The 6996-nt window shown below is 40.7% G+C and overlaps 1 pseudogene; it reads right to left on the bottom strand.

Moving 5' to 3' along the window:
* Window positions 1–1628: 1628 nt before the first annotated feature.
* On the bottom strand, window positions 1629–2485 carry LOC102903621 (ribosome biogenesis protein NSA2 homolog pseudogene; annotated as a pseudogene).
* Between the last annotated feature and the right edge of the window lie 4511 nt (window positions 2486–6996).

The following is a 6996-nucleotide window of genomic DNA, read 5'->3' as shown; positions in this document are numbered from 1 at the left end:
ATACTGAATTTGTCAGGGCCCACTCTTGATCTTTATTTTCTTAATTCCCCACAGAATCACCTTGACCATGTCAAATTCTAATTGTCAGCCTTCCAGCTTGTCCAAGGACTGAATAAGAGACAGCCCCTTTCTTCCACATTTATATAAAGTAATCCAGGGACTCCTACATAAAATTTCATACAAAAAATATCTTTCAAAATTTAATGTCAAGGTTGACTCATTTTATTTATCCATGTTGTACTTATTTTGGGATGAAATTTTCTAAGTTTTTATTATTTTTCTGGCTCCTAGGAATTTCAGAGTAATGTTTCAGCTCTTCAAATAAAATTAAGTCTGACTATTAAAACACTCTTTTCCTCATCCATTTAATGAATCTCATCATTAAATTTTATTCTTTTTTTACTTTGAAATCTACAAAGTTCTGTGTCTTAGAAGGGGTCAAGTATGGGCAGTCATATGATATTTGACAGTTTTAATCAGTACATCCTCTGTTTCAAGTACTGTACAAACATTTACTAATCCAGTTTGATGTAGGTAAAAATCTAGATCATTTAATAGGCATCCTAGTGAACTCTTTATGAACCCATGTAGTTAATGCCTCTTGCCAAAGGTAAGGTCAGTTATGCCATCTATCCCAGGATAACACTCTTCTCACTTTTGAACTTTTCATAAATTGAATCAGAGGTTCTATACTTTGGGTCTGACTTCCAAAACCTAACATTATGTTGGTGAGCTTTATCTATATTGTTTGTTCTTCATATTTCATTGATGTGAGTATTCCCTTGTGTGATTCTACTATCCCTTATCTGCTATGGCGTAGAATGATTTGTTCCCTAAAATGATCAAAGGTTGGAGTCTTGGTTATTTTGAGAGGTGCTGGAACCAGAGCCTGAGACGTGAATAGGTTATTGGGCATCATCTTCAGAAGAGATTAATGCACAAGTATAAAAATTGGATAAGATTTCTTGGGACTAGATTGGGTACGACATGAGTAGATGTAAAATCAACTTGACATTCTTGTCTTACTCATTTTTTTTTTGTTCCACCATGTAATCATGTAACCTATGTCTTTCTGTCTCTCTTTAACACACACACACACACACACACACACACACACACACACACACACACACATGCACGCACACACATGTGCACTTGAACATGTATTTATTCCACCTCAATCCACCTGTCTCCCAGGAAATGCTATTCCAAACAGTTTTCTCACCAGAAACTATTGCTGGCATCAGGCTTTTTAATATTCAGAATTGTGGACTTCATTTGGGGACATGGCTTGGTTTCCCAGGACTACTGTAGGAGCAGAAATGTATCCTGTCGCAGTTCTGGGAGACAAGTCCAAAATCAAGCTGCAGAAATAGCCATACTCACTCTAAGCTCCAGAGACAAACCATTCCTTGCCCCTTCTAACTTCTGCATGGTTTCATCCTGTCTTTCTCTTTGTGTGATTTTATCTTCTTCCCATCATTTCCATTCTTTTTTTTAACTGTAAAACTGAGCAGTTTTTATTTTTCTTTCCAATGTAATAAATATCCCTTCATGACTGCAGAGGGTGGACAGCTTGGTAATAGTCACAAAAACCACAGTGATGGTGTTTTGCTAAAAGTGGATAGTCTTCAGTAGAAGTCACTATCAAACCAGCAAGACTGCATTTATGCACCCATCGTTTTCAGGATTGTTGGTAACCTGGCATACTTTCCCCAAATAACCTTGCCTCCTTGTGTCACGAGGCCCAGCTCGCTCACATTCACTTCAATAACTGTACCTTTGATGATCACACCCAGAGTTGTATATAATGGGGATGATGGATTCTTTTTCACACCAAGTATTGGCAGGCAAAATGTAGCTTTCAGCTCAGGATGTGTGACATGGGCTTTTTTGAAACGCAGGCCCATTGGCCTAATGAATCTTTCATATTTAGGAGGTTTTCTTGTAAAAAAAACCATCACCAACAAAGCAGACTTTAGTAACCATCCTCTTCCATGCCTTCTTTTTTCTTTCTCCTGTTCGAGTAACTTTCAATACTTCTGTTTCTCCGTGGGCACAAACTTTGGGTAGAGGGACTTCCCATTTTCCCGCCTTCTCTTTCCGTTTCTGCTTAATCACGTTGGAAAGTACTTTTGCTCTAGACTGTCCCTGTCTGTCCAGCAGATAGGCAGCTACTGCTCCCTGTGGGGTCTTTTCACCATCCTTTTGTTTGGTGTTTCTCTTTTCATGCCTCTTAATAGTCTTTTTCATTTGTATTTTCTCGGCATGGCGCTGTTTGTGGTAGAGCTTAGCTTTCAGTCCAATCATTTTTTTTTTTTTCTGCCTTCTTTGAACGTTCATGGGCCTCCCAACTTTCTTTCTTTCTCTTTTTCTCGTAGTAATCCAAACGATGTCCGTAGTGTTTACGTTGTAATTCAATATATTCATTTTGTGGCATGATGACAGCCGCGGAGCAGCCGTCCGCGACATCCCGGGTGCCAAAAACATTCTGGGTTTTGCTGGTCCACGAGCCCACTTCGCGTAAGGCCCATTTCCATCCTTAACTGTCTCTCAAGAGGATATTTGTCACAGGGTGAAGATCCATCCTGGCAATCTAGGATGTTCTAATTTCTAGATCCTTATTAGTTAAAACTACAAAGATCCCCTTTCCAAACTCAGGTCACACAGATTCTAGGGGTCAAGATGCAAACATATTTTGTGGGGAGCACCATCTAATCCTTTATTGTGCTGCTATGAAGAGTGCTTCCAGGAACCTTCTTGAGCATCTTTTGATGAGTATGTTATGCATTTCTTTTTAGTTATTTCTGGTTACGATCATAGGGTGCTGGTACAGCTTTAGTATAACATATGAAACAGTTGACTAAAAGTGCTTGTAGGATGGTACAGTAATCACTGACGCTAATCCCACCCAGCAGGTTACAAGCACAGAACTGAAAAGAATGAAGCTAGTATGTGTTGACCAACTAACCCAAAATTCCACAGGTGATTAGTGGTCAAACAAGAATGAACATATTTTTTAAATGGCACAGGACATTGCTTAACAATGCTAATATCCCCTAGTGTTTTCCTTGAATTTCACATTTCACATAAAACACAATCAGTAGATCTGTTAATTATCCAGACACCAATATGCTGACATTTCCTATCCACATGCAGTGTTGGCTTCCCAGTGGGTACATGAAAAATAACAAAACAGAGGACTGAGATCCAACCTTGCCATTTTAAAGATGAGAAACTTAAACACCAAGATGAGGAGCATCTTTTTTGTTGCTCATATATGAAGACAGGCCTTTCAATATCTTACCAGTTGCAATTAGGATTTTAGCTATTTACAGAACTAAGTTTCTATTAGGAATTTATATTTGCTGAAGTATGCCCACAAAATGAAGGATTAAAATGCTTTGTAGAAGGAAATAAGGACAGGGAGGAGAAGAGAAAAGAAAAGGAGAGGAGAGGGGAGGGGAGGAGAGGGGAGAGGAGAGGCTGAGAGAGGAGGGAAAGAGAGAGGAGGAGAGGAGAGGAGAAGAGAGAGGAGGGAAAGAGAGAGGAGGAGAGGGGAGGGAGAGAGAGGGGAGGAGAGGGGAGGAGAAGAGAGGGGAGGGAAAGAGAGGGGAGGAGAGGGGAGGGAAAGAGAGGGGAGGAGAGGGGAGGGAAAAGAAGAGGAGGGGGGAAGGACAGGAGAGGAGAGGAGAGGAGAGGAGAGGAGAGGAGAGGAGAGGAGAGAAGAGGAGAGGAGAGGAGAGAAGAGGAAAAGATGGAATCATTAGAAAACTCAACTCCATAGATAATTGTGACAAAAGAGAGGCAGGAAGACTTAAGAGATGGCAATATTGTCAAAAAGCACAGAGTAGAAACCCCTGCTTTCTACATGAAACTACATGGACTTCCTCCCTGATAATGTGTTGTTGGAGGGCTTCTCTCCAGGTTCCCCAAGCCCCACAGTCCCACAGTCCACATATAAAATAATCACTCAGACGCTTATATCACTTATAAACTGTATGGCCATGGCAGGCTTCTTGCTAACTGTTCTTATATCTTAAATTAACCCATTTTTATAAATCTATACCTTGTCACGTGGCTGGTGGCTTACCAGCGTCTTCACATGCTGCTTGTCCTGGCGGTGGCTGCAGTCTCTCTCCTCAGCCTTCCGCTTCCCAGAATTCTCTTCTCTCCTTGTCCCGCCTATACTTCCTGCCTGGTCACTGGCCATCAGTGTTTTATTTATATAGAGTGGTATCCACAGCAATAATGCATGCTGAAAATAGGCATCTCATGTGTTAGACAAGACATTTGATTTTATCTTTGAGTTGGAAGGGCTTAGAAAAAAAATGAAGCATGTGGAAGATGAACCCAGGTCAGGGATACCATAAGTACATTTGTCCCTTCCCAGAAATTCACAGAAAACTTGAGAGTTTGTGGACTTTGCTGGCATGTACAAAGCAGAGGTTAAGGCGATTGTGTAGAGGTCTCAGTGGGCCAGGAGCTAGGAGTGGATACTAGAGTTCCATTATGTAGGGTTTTTTTTTGGTTTTTTTTTTTTGAGACTCTCATTTTTTTTTAAATAGAGTTAATTTAGTTTTGGAGTATTCTTCCACTAAATCTAGTGCTCTCTTCTATTAATCACATGTGGTTAAAAACTGCCTTAATATGTGTCACAGTGTCAGTAAAACCTAATGAAATGATATCTCCACTGCTGTCCCTGGTATGGGATGTGTAGAATATCTACATACCCTTTCTTAAATAACCTGGCTGGATTTAAGTGGACTAACAGGAACCAATGAGCAGTTCTGTAGTCATTGCTGTGGGATTTTTTATTGCTGCCTATTGCTTTTTCTTTTTTTCTAAATTATTCCTTAGCCACTGAAAATTTCCTGTGCTTTCCCCAGGGGGACTCTATCCATAATGCAGGTGTCTTGTCTATTGCCTCTGAAATTCCCCATTTCATCAAGCATTTCCTTCTTGCCTCTAGGACAAGCTGATCCTAAGAGTGACCCTGTTTGGTGTCCTGACAGTGTGAGAGCCTTGTATCTGCTTTTGGCTTTGATTGCTTTCTCTGACTCCTGGGGATTAAAATCAAACTGTCATCCTTGGAAGTGACTGTCTAGTTTCAAACAAAATGCACTTTCTCTGTGGGCTCATGTAGGAGGAAATCATGTATCATCTCAGATTTACGAGAAAAGGAAATTGAAGACGCCTTTGCCTCACTGGGGTTCACAGAATGTGTGGGGACACTTGAATGTGTGGGTGTTGTTTATCACTGAACTCACAGAGGTAGATTTGGAGAAAGGCTGTATGAAAAGAGGGTGGGTCTCATCATGTGGAGGTGAATAAAGCACTGTGGATTTCCCTTGGTCTTACAGAGGAGCCGCTAGGGACCCTGCAAAGCAAATAAAAAAAGGCCAAAGAATGCTTTGAGCATCTATAGGAACATGTAGGATAGTGGAGGAAGGGAGGACAGGAAATTAGTAACTCTTCTTTTACCACATCATTCATATATATAAATAAATATATATGGAGAAAGGCTTCCTTTTTCATAGCTCACTAAACAGTACAACTTCAGTGGCTCTTTCTGCTGACAAAGCACTGTGCTATGGGTGTTGTGACTGTCTTCCAAAGCATTTGCAGCACCCAATTCATCTAAAATCTTAGTGATCATGTCCAGTGCCCTTTATGAAAACTCAACCATTATGACATGGAGAAAGAGGTCAGAGGTGGCAGGGGCCCTTCACTTTTGTACTAGGAAGAGAGGATGCATCTTTCTCTTAATGTTTCCATCAAAGAGAAGGCATTTTTAAGACAACAAGACTGAGGGATTGTCTTAAAAAGAGACTACTATTTATTTTTAAAAAATAATGACTTTAACATGGGCCATGTTGTTATCTTAGGACATTCTGACCTTATGTAATTATTAGTTGGCTCCCAATGAGGTCTCCAACTTGTGGAAACTTCAGAATTTCTAAGGGCCATGAAAGAATCTCAGGATAGTGATTTTCTGTATCAAGTCTTGCAAGCAAGTCTGTGTAGCTCAAGAGTTTCTCTCCAGTTCCTGCCAAGCCCTGGCAGTCCCGCAGCACACATAAAATAAACACACAGACACTTATATTATTTAAACTGTTTGGCCTAATGGCTCAGGCTTCTAACTATCTAGTTCTTACATCTTAAATTAACCCATTTCTATAAATCTATACCTTGCCACATGGCTCGTGGCTTACCAGTATCTTACATGTTGGTACTCATGGTGGCGGCTGGCAGCGTCTCCTGACTCAGCCTTTCTGTTCCCAGAATTCTCTTCTCTGCTTGTCCCACCTATACTTTCTGCCTGGCTACTGGCCAATCAGCATTTTATTTATATAGAGTGATATCCATAGCAAGTCTGTTTGAAGATTTGCTAGGACTCCAGTTACTGTTGCTGTGTAAGAAATTACTCCAAAACTAGTAGTGTAAAACTACCATTTAGTCTGCTCACAGATTGTGGGTCATGAATGGAAGTTATTTATCCCTTCTCATCAACATCTAGAACCCATCTGGAGAGATTCAAAGAATGTGAATAAATGGCTGGGGCAGGAGTTGTCTAAAGACATCATGAGTCTCATGTCCATTATGTTTTCTTGGATACATATACATGAACTCACCATGTGGCTTCTCTGGGTAGGGTAAGTAGGGTTTCCTTCATGGATATTGAGTTCCAAGATCAAATGTTCCAAAACAAGGTAGATATCAACAGCAGATTTTTGATCTAGTCCTCTGTCCTGGTTAGTTTGAACTGTCAACTTGATTAAGTCTAGAGTTCCTAAAAAGAGAATCTCAGTTGAGGAATTGCTCAGATCAGACTGGCCTGTGGACATGCCTGTGGAAGATGGTCTTGATTGTTGGTTGATTTGGGAGGACTCAACCTACCATAGGTGATATCATTCCCTGGATAGGCGGCCCTGGCCTGTATGAGAAATCTAGCTATGTATGGGTACACCAGCAAGCTAGCAAGCAACATTCCTC

Source organism: Peromyscus maniculatus, chromosome 4 (genome assembly GCF_049852395.1).
Source record: "Peromyscus maniculatus bairdii isolate BWxNUB_F1_BW_parent chromosome 4, HU_Pman_BW_mat_3.1, whole genome shotgun sequence".
Lineage (NCBI taxonomy): Eukaryota > Metazoa > Chordata > Mammalia > Rodentia > Cricetidae > Peromyscus > Peromyscus maniculatus.
Note: the sequence above shows the minus strand (reverse complement) of the source record. Positions and strands in the feature narration are given on the sequence as shown.